This window comes from Macrotis lagotis, chromosome 1, assembly GCF_037893015.1.
Source record: "Macrotis lagotis isolate mMagLag1 chromosome 1, bilby.v1.9.chrom.fasta, whole genome shotgun sequence".
Classification (NCBI taxonomy): domain Eukaryota; kingdom Metazoa; phylum Chordata; class Mammalia; order Peramelemorphia; family Peramelidae; genus Macrotis; species Macrotis lagotis.
In genome coordinates, this window is record NC_133658.1 from 699,210,122 (window position 1) to 699,229,548 (window position 19,427).

Here is a 19,427-nt window from a genome sequence, read left to right on the forward strand (position 1 = left end):
AAAATAAGAATGAAAAGAGAAAAAAAAAATGTCTTTAAATAACATCTTCCCAGAGCGTAAGCTTCCTTCCACCTTCTAAATTAGATTTTAAGCTTCTACCCAAATCTAAAAGAGGCCTGTATCACAAAATAAAGAGGAAACCACAGGTTCCCTTTCAACAAGGAGAGGTAATTTCTTCCTGTGTTCTCTGAACTTGACATTCTTTTCCCTTTGGGATGGCAACCCGGGACGAGGAAGTCTGGGCTACACTGGGAAGAAACTCCTTCCCACCTCCCAATTCCTAGTGGTCCTTCCTCCCACACGCTCCTTTTGGAGAGACTTTTGGGGGAGGTAAAGCATCCCTACCGCAGGGTGCTGAGACAGCCGGCAGCAACGGAAACCACTAGCTGCACTGCGTTGAGTCAAGTGATCAAAAAAAATGACACTGGCAGCTCCCCTCAAGAGGAGAGCTGAATTCGCAGCAGCCGCCGCCGGGGCTCCAGCGATCTAAATGAACCTCACATTTATTGCTGAAGATAAGGAGGCTCCAAACCCAGCCCTCCCGCCCCCACCCCCAACCAGTCCAATCGCAGAGAAGAGCCGAAGAGCCGAAGAGCCCCGGGGTCCGGGGGGAGCTGGAGCGCGCCGGGCGCCCGACCCGCTGTTTGGGTTCTGGGGTGACCAGGGCCCCCCGGGTCTGGCCAAGTTCATCGGCGAGGGGAAGGGGAGAGGCGCCCCCGAGGCAGCCCAAGGCGGGGGTGGAGAAAGGGAAGGGCGGCGGCCGAGGAGGCCCCCCCCCACCTTCCCTGCCCAGGCCCCCTCCTCAGCTCACCTGGGCGGCTCAGGTAAGGGCAGGGCGGGGCAGGCGGCCGGCGCGCAGGCGCGGCACGGGGGAGGGGTGGAGGCGGGGGCGCTCGCCCCTGAGCTCACCTGGGAGCCGCCCGGAAGAAGCGGAGCCCGGCCCGGCCTCTCCTGGCAACGCGGCCGGCCGGGAGGGGAGGGGGGAGGAGGCGGAGGAGGAGCCGGGCTGGAGCGGTAACAGTAGCAACCGAAGCCGCGGCGGCCGCCGCCGCCCCCTGCACCTGGCGCCGGAGCCCGGCCAGCGCACCTCCCGGCCAGGTGAGCCGACGGGCCAGCGCCGCGGGGAGGGGGGAGGCCGGCCGGCGGGGCGGGGGAGCTCCGAAGTGCTGGTAGGGACCGGGGCCGTGCCCCGAGGCCCGCGGGGGGCCGCTCAGCTCCGGCCCTTTTAGCTTGCATCCCCCCTCACCATCCCCTTCCCCCGGTGAGCAGGGAAAGGTGGCTGAAGGATGAGCCAGGCGCTGCACCCCTCCCCTTCCCCCTCGGTGCCTGCCCCAAGCGACTCCCCTTCAAACTGCCCTCTCCGAGGTCAGAAGCAACTTCTGGGGTTCTGAAGGATTCGGCTGAACCCCGACCTTTAGGGAGACCCACCTACCCTCACATGGAGTGAGACCGGAGAGAAGGTTTGGTGTCTGGCTTTTTCTTGATGGGAGGGAGCACTAAGTGCTGCCTTACACCTGGAGGACAGGTGGTCGTCTCCCACCCCGGTTTCTCCTATGGTCCGAGGCAAGTGCCTGGTAGGGGATCGCTTGGCGACGCAACTTTCCAAAGTGGATCCCAGACAACTCGTGGGCATGAAACCGTTTAAGTGGTTGCTTGAGTGATTTGGAAAGACCTTTACGGTCTGGATGCTGACAATCCACCTCTCATCCCCAGACCACTCTCCTGGGTGGGCTCCCCACACTAAAACTGCACCCACTCTCCTGTTTTATCAGGAAGAGTTATTTTCTTCTTGGCAGGAGGAAGGAAATCCAACTGCCACGCACTAACCACACACCATCTCATTAAGGAACCTGTTGACTTAAGGGCTGAGCGTATTGTTGCTCTTGTTTGCATGTGGTATTCTCATGACTCAAAAGTTCAGAAAAACTTTTTCAGGATCCTGCCACGTCTGATGTTGGGTGTGCCTTGCCCAAATGCCTCCCCCACCCTAAAACTCTGAGTACTGTTCCCTAAGATTTCAGGGTGAAGCTGTGGTACTTCACTTAATTAGTATTATCCATGGCTGCTGCTGTTTTCATTGATTTCTACAGAAAATTCATTTCCATTTTCTGCATCCTATTAAGTTGCCAAATCTTATAGTCTCTTTAGGTCACATTTCTAAAAATAACCTGTTTATAAAATGTGTAGTGTTACAAGAATACACTTACCTTAAGGCCCAAATACACTTAAATTTTTTTTTAATTACTGCCATTTATATTGAAGAAAAAAGTCTAATTCTAAGACGCCCGTATAACTGTAAATTCAATATATGGTATTTGACAAGAAGTTTTTTAATAAGACATTCAGTAATTGAACTTCTATTTTCTTTTTTTTTTTTTGCTGTAGCAGTAGCACTATGATATACAACTTAAAGTATTCCCAGAATTGTCCGCTTTATAGTGGAAATCCTTAGACTATTCTAGCAGTTTTGCATGGAAATCCCTAATTATGCTTTTTTTTTCAGTACTTTACACTGAATTTATTTCATTTTACTAGCATTTTACTTTAAATTACACTCCTTAATGTAAAGTGCCTCGGGGCACAAATCCGTTTTAAAAGTGCAATTAAAAATTTAAAAACTAACCACAGTATTGTACAATGATATAATTATGTAGAATACTCTCATCATAGTTTTCCTACTTTACCCAAATAAAGTACACTTTTGATCCTTTAAATTTTTCTCATTAGCTGTTCAGAAAAGAATTTTTTTAAAAAGTTTCATTGGGTTCAAATCGAAATCTTATTGCCCCCAGGGAATTAAGCCAGATGTTGTGCTGTCTCACTCTTATGTATAGGAGGAATGTAATAAGTCTTTATTAGCTAAGCTGTGAGTGAGTTAGTGAGCAATAACACCTGTGCTTCCTTTCATTCATCTGGAAGATAGCACTAATGCTACCTATTTTCCATTGATTGCAATTAATTGCACCTTAAAAACTGATGTGAAATTATAGAATTTAGAATTAGACAGAGACTTCAAAGAATTTTTCAAATGAAAATATTGTAAACCAGAAAACATTCATTGACACCCAAAGGCACAGAAGCTAGGAAGGGGTTGTAACAGGAACTGGAACCAAGTTCTGATTCCTGCCTCCCCCAGTATTCTTTCCATTAGACTTTACTAAGGTTTTACTAGAAATATCAAGATATATATTATATATATATATATATATATATGTCTATGTGTGTGTGTTTTTCAGTTATTTATTTATTTTTCCAACTACATGCACAGGTGCAGTTTTCAGCATTCTTTGAATTTTACATTTTCTCCCTCTCTCCCTTCCCTTCTCCCTGTCCCCAACAGAAAGCAATCTAATATAGCAATCATATATATATATATATATATATATGTACATATATATATATATGTACATATATATATAATGTGAAATATCTATGTTGTATCCTATCCACCTGTATTTTTACTTCTCTCAAAGTATTTAGCTCCTATTTGATACTTTAGTTATTTTGCTTTGTAAACTTTTCAGAGTAGCATCTTTTTTGTTGTTGTCCTTCAGACATTTCAGTTGTGTCTAATTCTTTATGACTGGCCTCATTTGGGGTCAGTGGTTTCCCATTTCCTTCATATTTTAAAAATGGGGAAACTGAGGCAAACAGGATTAGGTAACTTGCCCTGGGTCACATAGCTAGTAGGTGTCTGAAGTCACATTTGAACTCTGGAAAATGAGTGTTCCTGACATCAGACTGAGTACTCTATCCACTACTCCCAACTAACAGCCTACTGTGAATTTTCCCTCCTCATTGGTTATAAGAAATTCCAAATTAGGAAAGTTGCCAATGTACGTCTGTAACTCTTCTGAAAAAAAAAATCATAGTTTTTGAGAATTATCAGGGATGGCCAGAGATCAGTGATTTGAGGAGGTCCCATAGCTTGAACTTGAATATCTTGTTGACTTGAAGGTCAACTCTCCAGCTTTTCATTTACCTCATCTTTTCTGCCTTGCACATAGGTATTCAGCAAATGTTTGCTGAAAAAAAATTAATGAAATAATGTGCTTGCTTAGAAGCAATCACTTAACACAAAGACTGCATAGCTTATCTTTTGTGTGTGTGTGTGTGTTTTTCAGTTATTTATTTATTTTTCCAACTACATGCAAAGGTGTAGTTTTCAGCATTCTTACTTTGCAACGTTTTGAATTTTACATTTTTCTCCCTCTCCCTTCCCTTCTCACCGCCCCCAACAGAAAGCAATCTAATATAGACTATATATGTATAACCATGCTAAACAAAGATCCATATTAATCATATTGTGATGAAGAATTTTTAATACAATTCATAGGGCCTAGATTACAATTTTTGTTCTTCTTATTCAATTTATTTTCCATTTGTTTGAATGATGCCAGTGGTCTCAGAGAAACTCAGTGATGCAAACATCCTCTTCACCCTGCAGCTGTGGACCAGAATTCTCCTTTGGATGTCATTTTGATTAATGAGATTATATTTTATTTCTTTTGAGAGTTCCCTTTTCCTGACTGATTTCCATGAATCAGGATCTAAAACTTTAAAACAACTCCCTGATTATCCATCCCTTTGAAACACTAAGTTCAGATTAATGGTACAGTCGTCTAGCCACTTCTGCCTTTTTTTTTTTTTTGGTAACCCCGTTGAATTACCAGTTTTGAATTTTGTTTTTGTTTTGTTTTGTAGGGCATGTTGAGAAGATTCATGTTTCAGTTAGGGTTAGACTAGAGACCAACATATATAAGTCCTGTCTAATGCTATGATTCAATAATTCTCAAGACCTAAATATAATTTTTTGGGAGGACTTAACTAGTTTCTTATATTATAGTTATTCACCTCAGTAGTTGGAAAGTGTGGACTTTATTTTAATTGACATTCAGGTCCCATGTATTTCAGGAAGGTGTATTTGAAAAATCCTTTTTTCCTCTATCGAATTAGAAAACTATGCTTTGCATGAAACTTTGGGGGGGGGAACAGAATTATACCCTGTTTTTATGTGTCCATTTCATAGTAAACATCATGAACACATTTATTTATCCACTGTAACACATTGTTCTAGATGCTGAAACTGGTAGGTGGTGTGCTAAATGAAACACTGAAGTCAGGTAAACAAGACTTGAGTTAAAAGTTGACTTCAGACACTTAACTAATTCTGGGCAAGTTACATCTTCCCTTCTTGCCTTAATTTCTTCATCTGTAAAATGAGAATATTAGTACCTACCACCTAAGTTTATTGTGAGGGTAACTGAGATAGTTAATGTTGGCAAAGTGTTTTGCAAACCTGAAAGTGCTATATAAAGTTAACTTTTATATCATTTTATCTTAATCTTAGGAGGTAGGTGCCCCATTTACAGATAAAGAAACTGAGATAGAGACATTAAGTGATTGCCCAGAATTACACTACTAATTAAGTGTCTGAGGCCAGATTTGAACTTAAGTTTTCCTGACCAGGTCCAGCAGTCTTCCTCCTTCTCATCATCATCAAAAAGACAAATAAAACAGCCCCTACCTTCAAAAAGAGGTAGTATGGGATATTGTGAAAGGAAAAACAATGTGCTTTGGAGACACCAAAATATAGATTTATGTGACTTTCAATAATGTTTATCAATAATTTTTTAGTTGCTTACTGTGATGAGGAAGATCACCCTAGCAGTTGCTGTGAGCATCATGAATGCAGAGAGTTTAACTAAATGCCATGTAAATGAGCTTCTATGAAGGAATTCATGATCCTAGAAAATATTGACATAGCAAATCTATAAAATATAAAAAATGCAAAAGAGAAGAATTATTATAGAGTTCAGCAGAGGGAGGTTATCATTTTAAGAGAGTCTTGGACAAACTGGCATAGATTTGGAGGGAATGATAAGATTGTACCAGGTAAACATGAAAAAGAAGGCTTCATATGAGTCATATTTTATCAGAGTCCTTTCATGGTGGGCAGAAAAATATCATTAACCTTGAATGGTTCTAATTTATTCTTCTTTAGGCAATGAGTTAACATGTACCATTTTACTTTTTGACTAAGAAATACATGAAAAAGATAATTGATAAGATCCCATAACTCAGAGTGGAGATGATATATTATAATTGGGAAACATTGTGTAGAGTATCTTTTATTGAAAACACACATTGGAAAACAAACTAGTACTCATTCTATACTCTAGTCAGTATCATGTAAGTGGGGTATTAGACTAGGAGAACTGGGTTTAATTCTGTCCCAAGTACTTAAAACCTGTGTGACCCTGAGCAAATGTCTTAACCTCTAAGAGATTCGATTTCCTTATCTGCAAAATGGGGGGGGGTACTAATACTTTTATACCCAAGATTGTGGAGAACTCGGTCCATACTTGTGAATAGTTGTTCATATTTAACTTTTACTAAAGTATGTTATAAATATTGAAGTGAGCACTCACTCTCTTTATATTATATATATTTAATATTAATATTATATATATATTATATATATGGAGAGGGGGAGGTGCTCTGCTTTAGGAAACTTTAAATGAGCCATAGAATACATGAAAAAGAATAACTGGTCATGTGATTTTGAAATTTTTTGTATTTAATTTCCATCATGGATTTATTAGCAGTAGTGAAAATTTTGTGAGGATGAGAAAGCTTCAATTCTGCTTGCCCAAAGTTACCTTGACATAGGAAAGATAAGACAAGGTGTGTGAGGACTTTCCCATGGAAAATGACAATACTTTGTAAAAGATTTTTCTTTGTAGCTGTAGGCACTGGTCTACAGTTCTTAGTTTGCAGGTATATTAGAAGTGATATTCATTTTATAGAAGTAACTGACAGTCTTGAAAATAGTTCTTCTCCTACATATCTAGAGTAAATAACTCTGGAGAATAGAAATTATGTTAACATATTTTTCATTACTACCATATAACTCCCTGAAGGAAGACTACCAGATTTACTACTTCACCCCAGTCCCTACCCCACCAAAAATGGGCTAGGAAATGTTTGATTATAAATTATACACACACACACACACAGAGTGATTTACCTTGATAAGTTTATTCATTTTTCCTAACTTCCACTATCCCATTTTCCACTATGTGATAATAACTTCTAAATTGATAACTAGACCCAAACTTTCCCAAATTTCCAACCAGTATTTTCATCTTTTGGCAGATAAAATTAATAATTATAAAAATAACTAACAGAGCTATTGCTGTAAGACTTGCACAGTGACTTTACATCAAGATCTCTTTTGTTCGTCATAGCAATTCTAAGGTAGGTGCTACATTTATCATCATTCCCATTTCACAAATGAGGAAACTGAGGAGAGGCGGTAGAGAATGAGCAGGTAGTGGAGATAAGATTTTAATCCAAGTCTTTGTTGTTTCTAAGATCATAGCTCTCTATTTTATGCCATGCAACTTCATTTTCATTTGGAAATCATAATGTAATCATTGATAGATTCAAAATATCCAAAGCAAAATTTAAACTTTCACTCAGAAACCTCCTATTCTTTTGTTTTAAAATTTTATTTGTTTAAGGCAGTGGGATTAAGTGACTTACCCAAGGTCACACAGCTAGGCAATTATTAAGTGTCTGAGGTTGCATTTGAACTCAGGTCCTCCTGACTCCAGGGTCAGTATTCTATCCACTACACCACCCAGCTGTCCCTAGGTTAGAAATTTCAACTATTTTTGGATCCATCTCTCCTCCTAAATCCTCTATCATCTACCAGAAAGTCATGCCCTTGCCATTCCCATCTCTACTTTAATTCAGGCCCTCATTAACTCTTAAACTATTACTCCTAAATCTTCCTTGTTTCTAGTCTATTCAATGTCTAGTCCATCCCATATGCTTTACTAGGTTAATCTTCCTAATTTATAACTGTGATCACACCACTGCTCTCTTTGGAAGTCTTGAATAACTCTAGTTTCTAAAGAATAAAGTATAAATTCCGTTAGTTAACATTTATATCTCTATTTAATCTGTCCTACTTTTGCAGCTGTATTTCTTTATATTCCCCCACATATACCCTATGTCTAGTGACATTGAACTTCTCCCTCTTTCATGTATCCCAAGTTTCCTGCTTTAATTGTCGTTCAGTCCATTTCATGGTGTCTGATTCTTTGTGACCCATTTGAAGTTTTCTTGGCAAAGATACCGGAGAGGTTTGCCATTTCCTTCTCCAACTCATTTGGCAAATAAGTAACTGAGGCCAACAGGGTTAAATGACTTAGTCATGGTCTCACAGCTAATAAGTATGTGAAGCCAAATTTGAATTCAAGAAGAAGAATCTTCCTGACTCCAGACTTCCAGCCTACTATCCATTGTGCCACCCAGCTGCCCCTTCCCCATCTTAATGACTTTGCTTATCTCTAATTCCCAAGCCTAAAATGATCTCTTAATATGAACATCTGTCCATTCTACCCATTCTTTAATTTTGGACTGAGACACTTGTACTGACTTGTGATCCTGGGCAAGTGATTTGACTGCTGTTTGCCTCAGTTTCCTCAAATATGAAAAGGAGTTAATAACAGCACCTATCTCACAGAGTTGTTGTGATGGTCAAATGAAATATTTGTAAAGTATTTAGTGATAATAACCAGTAATAGCTAATATTTATGTAACATTTACTTTGTGAAAGTATTTTACAAATATTTTCTCATTTAATCCTCAACAACCCTGGGAGGTAGTTGCTGTTGTTATCCTCATGAAGAAACTGAGGCAAAGAGTTTAAGTGATTTGTCCAGGATCACACAGTTAATAAATGTCTGAAGCTGGATTTAAGCTTAGGACTCCCTGACTCTAGGTCCAACACTGTGACCCCTATGTTAACAATGAATATTTCTTCCCTTCCTCTTTCTCTCCTCCCTCCCCTCAAAGCCAAGCCACAATGTTTTTTTCCTAAATCCATAACATCTCTCCTGTAGTCTCTTTAGAACTCTCATAGCACATAACATCATCACACATTGCTTTGTAATGTTTCTTTATGCATTTTATATTAAAAGCTTTTTTAGATGTCAGTGTCTTTCTCATTTGGTATATCTCCTTTAACATCTAGCATAGTGTCTCATGTGCATGGAGAACCCTCAAATTTTTTGTTAAAATTTGAAAAATATTGAATAAAATATAGTTTATGAAAAAAGTACATTAGGGGAAATATTTTTAAAAAGAAGTAAAATTTTTTGCAAGTTAAACAAATTTATTTAAGGCAATGGGGTTAAGTGATTTGCCCAAGGTCACACAGCTAGGCAATTATGAAGTGTCTGAGGTCAAATTTGAACTCAGATCCTCCTGACTCCAGGGCTGGTGCTCTATCTACTGTACCACCGAGTTTCCCCCAAGAATCAAATTTGATTTAGTGCAGAAATAACTTTGAAGGATAATGTGATGGTCCCAAAACTTGTTTCCTTCCCTAAATGAAAAGCATTTTGGATTGCAGTAGTTCTAAGTCTCCTAAATACCTGAATTTAGGCACTGCCAAGAGGAAATGAATCTTATATTGGAACACCTTAGGAGAACACCCTTAGAGATTATGAGAAATTAATCTGAGCCAAGGAAGAATTATTGAATTGTGCACTGACAGAATTAGTCAATAGTGACACTGGATTGTCACCCCACACAACTTCCTTAAGGAAAACAATCCACATTGTTTTCAGTAAGTTTTTTTTAATACTTCTGTTTGTTTCCCAAAATAGCTATTTGATATCATAATTACTACTAGAGGATTTAAAGGACACTGCTCCTCTATAGTAGGCAGTCTTAACCTGGTGTCCATGAACTTTTTTTTTAATATTTTGATATTTGTATTTCAGTATTATTGATTTCCTTTATATTCCAGTGTAGTTTAATTTTTGCAATTAAAATAATATTGTGAGAAGTCAGTTGGCTTCACTAGACCTCAAAAAAGGGCCATGACAAAAAAAATATTAAGAACTATGACCTTGGGGTCATATACAACTGTCCTTGAACCTGTTTTATATATGGGTAGCATCAGTGATAACAACTGAAGTTTATGGAACAGTGGGAGCTACTCAAGTAGGTGAGGGCTTTTGGACATCCAAAAAAACACCCCCACCATAATCCCAGAATGATAGAAACTGAGGAGTGAAACTAATGTTACTACGTCTTAAGGATCTGTTCAAAAGTAGCCAAACACTAGCAGATGCCTAGATACTAGGGTAGGCTACAAATCAATGACCTTCCTTCTTAGTAGTTCTGAGTCTCTCTTCTCTCTCTCCAACCTTCCCAAAATCACTATGGAGAGAAAGAAGTTAATGAATCTTTTGAGGGAAAACTAGATATATTATTGTTTCTTCTCATGAAATATTTAATACTATTTTATCAGGTGTTCTGTTATTATTGGAGTCTCAGAAAGCTTTTGAGCTATAATCAGGACCTGAGATTCTTTTTTTTTTTCTTTTGAATTTTCCAACTTTTCCCCTAATCTCGCTTCCCTCCCCCCAACCCCCACAGAAGACAGTCTATTAGTCTTTACATTGTTTCCATGGTATACATTGATCTAAGCTGAATGTGATAGGAAAGAAAGCATATCCTTAGGGAAAAAAAATAAAGTACAAGAGATAGCAAAATTATATAATAAGGTAATGTGTTTTTTTTTTCTTAAAAATTAAAAGTAATAGTCTTTGGTCTTTGTTTAAACTCCATAATTCTTTCTCTGGATACGGATAGTATTTTCCATCATATATACCCCCAAATTGTGCCTTATTGTTGCACTGATGGAATGAGCAAGTCCATTAAGGTTGACCGTCACCCCCATGTTGCTGTTAGGGTGTACAATTTTCTTATGGTTCTGCTCATCTCCCTCAGCATCAGTTCATGGAAATCCTTCCAGGCTTCCCTGAATTCCCATCCCTCCTGGTTTCTAATAGAACAATAGTGTGTTCCATCATATATACATACATACATACATACATACATATATATGTATGTATGTACCACCGTTTGTTAAGCCATTCCCCAATTGATGGACATTTCCTCGATTTCCAATTCTTTGCCACCAGAAACAGAGCTGCTATGAATATTTTTGTACAACTGATGTTTTTACCCTTTTTCATGATCTCTTCAGACTATAGACCCAGTAGTGGTGTAACTACATCAAAGGGTATGCACATTTTTATTGTCCCTTGGATGTAAATGGACCTGAGATTCTTAATGTTAGGAGTGGATCAAGAAAAGGATCATTCAAAGTATAACACTGACATTTTGAATGGTAACATTTTATGCATCTTTACTTCCTAGATGTCCTGTGGCATGTCTTTGATCTTTGAATCATAGTATCCATTGAAAAATCCTAAGTATTTAATGTTTTCAGAATAATATCCTAACTGGTCCTGTTGGAAAGGAAATATTTTCATACACCACCCAAATGTAAATCATCTGGTTAGTATTAATGTGTAATGAATTTCATCTAATTTGGATAATCTTAACTCAATTCACATCCTGGAGATAGCAATGTTTGATTTGACTTAATGTCAGTGTGGGAAGAGACCAAGATGTATAAACTTAGAGCAAGGCAATGACTGATTGAACAATAACTTGTAGTGATAGGGTGAGACCTCTTTCTTTATGAGTCAGTCATTCTTTGAATCTGACCCATGGATTTTTTGCTAATCTGTTTCAGGAAGAAGTATTTACTCATGCACACTTTCCCACTGCATCTTTTTTTTTTTTAGTTTTTAAGTTCCCCTATGTAATCTTTTTTTTTTTTTTAGTGTTTCACAATTCAAATTGAGAGGGAGGAAAAAAGGGGAAGTAGGGTAGATGGTGTCATTTCAGTTGGATAAAGAAACTAGAATCATTTATGAAAAAAAAAGCAATTATGAGAAAAGGTTGCTGAAAAGAAGCAAATAGTTGTGTGACCTTGGGCAAGTCATTTAATTCCATTGCCTTAAATAGAAAAGAAGCAAATATATTTCAGGGTTTACTTTAAAAAAGAATGTTAGTGGGATGGTAACTTATACTATTCTCCACACACATACAGTCCTACTGTCTCTTCTTTCTCTTCATTTCCATCTAAATTCTATTAACAGAATTCACATTTAACATTCAGAAATATCATGTGGCGACTTGAAGCTTTTCCCCCTATACAAAATTATTAGATGAAAGCACTACTATAAATTATTCTTAAATGAAATATGGAAGAGTATTGACACCTAAATTTTATGCCAGATGATTCTAAACAGTGTTTAAAGGCTTAAAATAAGAAAGTACCTAAAGACTTCAAGTGTGATCAAATTTCTCAAGTCTTACTAATAAAAATTAACCAAATCAGCAGTCTTATGAGATATCATTTTGAATCATATTCTCATTATATCTCTTAAGTTTTAGAATTCAATAATTGTTTCTTAGCAGATTTGTTTATAAGTAATCTAAAAGATTTGGTCTTTACAGAACAGTGCTTATTGATTCAAAAACAGACATCTCAACTTAAAGGTATAAGATTTATTTGATACAAACATAGACTAATATACTTTTGTGTGATTTTACTAGGAAATAAAATATTCTTGCAGTGTCTTCTTCACTATGTACCCTGAATTACAGATCCAAATTATTAATTATTGAATTCAGAATATAAATTGGCAATTAGGTTCAGCAAGCTAGCAGGCTTCTTCAGATTTCCCTAAACACAGTATCTTCAGTGCTGTATGTAAAATATTTACAGTTCTAGATTTTGTGATTATTGGCAATTTGTTCGGGGCATTATGAAAAAATATTATTTGTGGTTTTGCACACACAATTTAAAAAAAACTCAAGATTTTTGGATCAAATTTCTTTTATATAGTTTTTTTTGCTCAGTTAAAAAAGCAGTGGACTCTATTAAGTAGAGAATACTTTTGCCAGAGTAGGCAAAGGGTTAATGGGAAAGCTGCCTAAAATGTAAGATGAGGACAATTATATTACCCCATATTGTGTCTTTTCTCTCTTTATCACATTCTCCCAATCAGAGACCTGGGGTTGTTATCACTGCTGTGATGTTGGCAGTTGTTGAAGCCCTAAAGCAAACTCCATGCTGAGAGGTGACTCAGTGAGTGAGCTCTATCTAGCTTGTTGCTACTTTTCTCTTCCCTTAATACCAATGTCTTTCAGTGCTAAATCTGAAACTTGAAAGGAAACTAACTCCAAGTACAAAAAGTATATGTAATTTTTCCTCCTAAAATTAGAGAGTGAAAATGTCAGAAGAGACAGGAGATGTCTAGTAATATATTTTTGGCATTATATCTGGTAAATATAATGTATCTGGTTATATATCTGGTAAATATAATGTGCCTGATACATTATATCTGGTAAATAGATTTTTCTTGAAAAATTTCTGCATAAAACTAAGCAGCAGGAAACACATTCTGTGATATTTATTTTTTCTGTTGTGATTACTGCTTTTGCTATTTAACTCCTGAGCTGAAATAAAGGTCTAACATTTGCTATTTGGAGATCTTAGTTTTAGCATTTAGCACTTAGTTCAAGGGCTGGGGGAACAGAAAAGAAACTTGTGAAAAAAATTTTTTAATCTTTTGTCTCTCCTCAGAATCTGAGCAGTGATAACTATCCTCCAAATCCTTCTAACCCTTATTTATGTTTGATTTTTTGGTTTTTCTTCCTTTTTATTGAACTAAAGTTGCCATTTTTAATCTTAACTGAGAACACTTGTTTTCTTCCAAAGCTCAGTTCTAGTCCAGTTTCCTAGCCTAGGCCTAGTTGTGTTCTCCTATTGAAATTACATTTTATCACTTTGTGAATATACTTTATTTATCTCAGTATTTGATGTATTTATTGCCTTTCTAGAATATAAGATCCTTGAGGGAAATCTAATTTTATTTTTGTCTAGGTATCTCAATACCTGAGTGACTTGCAGTTTGTAGGCATCTGTTGTTGAATGCAGTGACAACTGAGCCCCTATTATATGCCAGCTCATTTTTGGCACATGAGTTGAAGATAAATATAATATTTATAAATGATGATGTAAGTAGACAAACTATTCAATAAATATTAAGAATTACATAAATTTAAGTCAAATTTTGCAACTATTTTAACTGAAACCTATGGAAAAATTGACAGAGACTATTTCAACCATGTATTAAGAATAAATGATAAATCTGCATTACTTTCATCTGCACTCTCCATGACTCTTATGATCACTTTTGACTATTGCATAAAAATTAGCTTCGGGTGAGCCTTCACTTATTGCTCAAGATAATTTCCTTAAAGTACCCATTATTATTTAATTCAGTCAGGTGAACCTAAAGGAATACTATAAATTGGTATAAAGCTAAATGTAGTCTTTCCCTAACTGGGTGAAAATCCAACAATTGAAAATTACTGTGGGACCAACAACTAAATCATCTCCCATTCCACTTCTCCCCCCTCCCCCCTCTCCAATATCATGGGATAAACAAATTGACAGTTGACTGAAATCTTTGCTTGGCTTCATATAAGCATTTTCAGTCAGATAGTGAAGTAGGCAAGCTTGTCTCTTGTCTTTCCATTCCCATTTTTTACCTTCCTCCTCAGGAAACCGATTGTTCTCACACTATTTCTTGGCTACTTGAGGCTTCCCACTGCAGAGTGCACAGGGAACCCAAAACGCTCAGCCCCTTAGAATATAATTTTTTAAAAATTTGCCAGGCATGCTGTTTTCTTGGGGCCATGTTAAATGATAAATTCTAGACTAAGTTGAGAATAACATTTGCATTTTTAAAAGGGTTTAAAGTTCTTAACCAAAGAATAAAGTACTTAGGGCCTATGTCCATTCAAATCACTGATATAGTGAGCCTATGATGTTGTTCAATTTCAAGTGTGTCCAACTCTTTTTGGCCACATTTGCAGTTTTCTTGTCAAAAATCCTGTCATGGTTTTTTCGATTTCTTTCTCCATCCCATCTTATAGTTGAGGGACTGAGACAAATAGGATTAAATTATAAATTTAGAATTAAAAGTGATATTTTTGGTGACCTAATTCAACTCCTTTATTTATATATTTTTAAAAGAACAAATCAAGAAAACCCTAAATGATATAAAAGTTCAGAAATGATTTATTTAAGATCACATTTCTAGGATTTGAACCCAGCTCTTCTCATACTAAATCCATCTCTTTATTCACTGGACCAAACTATTTGATTTATTTGTTGTTATTCTCTCTTCTTTTTTTTCCTTTCCCTCCCCTCCTTCTCCCTTTCCTTCTTCCATCTCCCTCTTTTTCTTTTTCTCCCCCTTTGCCTTTGCCTTTTTAATATTTAACTTTGAAGGATTTTTCCAATAACTAAAATTTAGAGTTTTCATTGGTGATGGGCAAGCTAACTCGAGGTTCAGAGGAAAAGTATTCTTTTTAAATTCTTCTCTCCACCCCCCCCCTTTTCCAGAGGAAAGTTGGGTGGGGGTGAAATTGATGTCTTGGTAGCTTCTCTGTTATTTGCAGACTAAAAGTACCTGTAGCAAGATGGAAATTTTGGCAAACCACTCCAGCATCTTTGCCAAGAAAACCCCAAATGGGGTCAGGAAGAGTTGGACTGCTTCTGAAACAATTTAACAACATGAAGCAAGACAGTTGTAATATATGGGGACTGTTCAGGTTGCTGCTTTATGGGGACTGGGGTTGGAATCCAATTGCCTTCTCTCTCTCTCTAAGTGACTAAGGATGAATGAAGGAAATGCAAAGAAAAATAAATAATGTACACTAATATGTCTGAGTGAATCTTTTCAAGGAGAATAGCTACAAATATTTACAATCCCCTCAGTTATAGTTACAGTCATAAGATCTGAAGGAGTGAATGGATTAAAAACAAACAACTAGATTTCCTGCTTCAGCTGCATCTTCAATAGAGTTGACTTCTATGCAGGTGTATCTAACTTCTAGGATTATAATTACTATTCATATATATGATCATTTAAATGGTTTCAAGATACTTTCCTTAAGAACAGTTCTTCGTATAATGATCCTATCTTTAAATGATCATATCTTTTAATGATCATATCTTTAAAATGAAATATTTTCTGTATCCAGCAGTGGTGGTAATGGTACTGAATGTACCAATGGATGTAATTGAGAACTGTGACAAGTAATAAAATAGTTACACTGGCAGGAATGCAATTTATGATGTTCAAGACTGACTTACTCTTAGAGTTTGTCCTGGTTTAAACCTGGGTCTTGATGATCTTCTCATAGTCAAAGATAATGCTAATGTTGACTTTTAACTCTGCTACTGAGATATCGGAGGTTTGCCCATCTTTCATATCTTAATCAGCATGTTGAATGGTCTTGTATATACAGTAGAGGGGGTTTGGGATGCCTTTATAAATGACTACCCAAGAGACCATCCTATTCTGCCTGTGTTTTGGAAACAGGAGACTTTTGTACAAATCTTACTGATAGCTAGCTGTTGGTCTTTTTTCCAATGGTCCATAGAAATACTGGATTGTTAAAAACTGGGTTAAGAATTCCCTTTGTAATATTTCTGCCTCTCCCTCTCTCCCTACTTCTAACTCCAGCTTGCAATGCAATAATAGTTGTATTTCTTCCATAGAATATGCCATCCTTGAACCATTTTCTTCTTGGGGATGAAAGTGGTGTTCTAAATGCAGGGCCACAGCTATAATCAAAAAACTAACAAATCACATAATTAAGTCACCATGAAATTTAACCCCAATGCAAGGAGAAATTACTTCCTGTCACTCCCCCAAACACTTTCAGAGGGAGATTTGGGGCACTTAATAAAATTTCTGCCCACATACTTAAGATTTTATTAGCAGGTCAAGGCTTTTAAATTAAATTAAGAAATCCAGATGATAATATTATGGGAGTCTGGCAAAGCTCCAATGAATATGATCCACAGTATTTTATTTTTATTAATCTGGACTCTGATTTTCATTTGTAGTTGACCACCTCTTGTCTAGTAGAGTTTTATATTTTGTAAGCCATACTTTAACTAGGTAGTGAGTGTAAACTAAGCCAGTGTGTATATCCCCTGTATTGCATGAAACCATGTAATTAATCCATTGAACTTTGAATTTTGGGTTCTATATTCTTGTAATTTATCATTATTTCTTGCTCCAGCCCACTTGAACTTTACCTTCTAGTAAAAAAAAAATTGTTAAGCCAAAACATTCCCAATAGTAACTGAGTGACAATATTGTTCATAGTATACCTCTCCGCTCCCTTTATTTGGAGAAAAGAGGTATGACTCATTCATTATTTGTTGTTTAGGATCATTATTGTCTTTTCAGTTTCTCAGAGTAGGAGTTTACCTTTTGATTTACTTTCAAATTCTCAGAGGAACTATATTAAAAATAAATTCAGGACAACAACTTATTTTTGCTGCAAATAATAGCTATAGCAGCAACTACTTCCCAAGTCTGAAGGGCCTCATTTTAGAGAAATGAGGGAGGTTGGGATACCAGATCAGTTCTTAATCTTTTCTCTATGTAAGTATGTATCATGGACTACTTAACAATGTCACAGTTTTTAAATGCATAAAATAAAATACAAAGGAGAACCAATGAAACCATTTATATGGAAATATAGTTGTCAAAACAAAAAAAAAAATGTTCAGGAACATTTAAGAACTTCTGGCTGGATAGTGGGGATGCAAGATGCTACTTTTAAATAATTTTTACAAAATCGCCATAGTATTGCAGTGGAACTGGCAAGACTATTTTATTCATGGTTTGAAATTCTTGCTAATATGGTAAAAAAAATTGGGACACAAATTAGTATCTCTTTTTAGAATAAAAAGGATTCTAACATCTAATTTTACCATATGTGCATTAAAATATGGCAAGGGGCAGCTAGGTGGCGTAGTGGATAAAGCACCGGCCCTGGAGTCAGGAGTACCTGGATTCAAATCCAGTCTCAGACACTTAATAATTACCTATCTGTGTGGCCTTGGGCAAGCCACTTAACCCCATCTGCCTTGCAAAAACCTAAAAAAAAAAATATGGCAAGCTATACCTCTGATCCTTTTTATGTATGGCCTTTTATAGTTTACAGTTGTCAAGTTTGCATGGATTTGAAGAAACCTTTTTGAGAAAATGCATCAAAATAATCATTCAGTGCTCAGTCATCAAATATCCATAGTTTAGCTACTACAGTTTTGAGATGAGCCTGTTGTTTGACATTACATTTCTTCCAATCAGCTTTAAAATCTGCCTGGAAACTGACTTTCTTTTGTACTGGAAAGCATTTTATTTTTTCCTAATTACATGTAAATATAATCTTTAATATTCATTTTTATAAGATTTTATTTCCAAATTTTTCTTCTTTTCCTCTCCCCTTCCCAAGACAGCAGACAATCTGATATAGGTTATACATGTATAATGAGGTTAAATGTATTTTCACATTACTTGTGTTGTGAAAGAAGAATCAGAACAAAAGGGAAAAAGCCATGAGAAAGAAAAAACAAAGACAAAATGAAAATGGGGATAAGCTAGGTGGCACAGTGGATAGAGCACCAGCTCTAGAGTCAGGAGGACCTGAGTTCAGATGCAGACTCAGACACTTAATAATTACCTAGCTGTGTGACTGTGGGCAAGTCACTTAACCCCATTCATTGCCTTTCAAGGAAGGAAGGAAGGAAGGAAGAAAATGACATGCTACGATCTGCATTCAGAATGCCATATCTTTTTCTTTTAATGTGTATGACATTTTACATCATGAGTCTTTAGGATTGTCTTGGATCATTGCATTGCTGAGAAAAGTTAAGTCTATCATAGTTGACCATAAAACAGTGTTGATTTTTCTATGCACACTGTTCTCCTAGTTCTGCTCACTTCACTCAGCATCAGTTTTTTCAGGTTTTTCTGAAATCTGCCTGCTCATCATTTCTTAAAGAACAATAACATTCCATGTACCACAGTTTGTACATCCAATTCTCCAATAAATGGGCATCCCCACAATTCCCAATTCTTTGCCACCACTAAAAGAACTATATTTTTGTACATGTGGGTCCTTTTCTCTTTTTTATGATCTCTTTAGGATATAGTTCTAGTAGTGGTGTTACTAGATCAAAGGGTATGCAGTTTTCTTGCTCTTTGGGTATAATGGAAGCTGGCCTTTTTTGGAGATTTTGGTTTTGTGAACTCTCTTTCACATTCTTTAAGAACCCATATAGATAGTCTAGCTGAAAAAAAAAAGCAGTATTGTCCGGAGAATTAGCTAAACACATGTTACAAATCCATACTTAACAATCAATCTCTAACTTTCTAGAAGCTAGATTTAGAACTTTCATGTTCTTTTTCCCTTTCCTAAGGCAAAGCACCTCTGCTGGGATACCCTATTAGGGGTATGTCCCCATTCATCTGTTGTTTACATTCTTTGGCTTAACCAGGTTCATTACTCATTCTATTAGAGCCCTCTCTAACCACATTCCAAAGTGAATATAGTCTCATCTGATAAGCCTTTAGAGGGAGAGAACCCTAGAAAGTTCTCTGGAC

The 19,427-nt window shown here is 36.9% G+C and overlaps 1 protein-coding gene across 4 annotated transcripts in view; it reads left to right on the top strand.

The window, feature by feature from the left end:
* The first annotated feature begins 752 nt into the window (after positions 1 to 752).
* LOC141507811 (polypeptide N-acetylgalactosaminyltransferase 3-like) overlaps positions 753 to 19,427 on the top strand; it is a 40,686-nt gene continuing 22,011 nt past the window's right edge. For 2 of the 4 annotated variants that reach the window (XM_074215808.1, XM_074215803.1), the window contains exon 1: positions 1,007 to 1,098. The gene's annotated coding sequence lies outside the window, so the exon portion shown is untranslated. Of the gene's footprint in view, positions 825 to 1,006; positions 1,099 to 13,847; positions 13,966 to 19,427 lie in introns of those variants that run through there. The other 2 variants (XM_074215807.1, XM_074215806.1) reach the window with 2 other exon arrangements.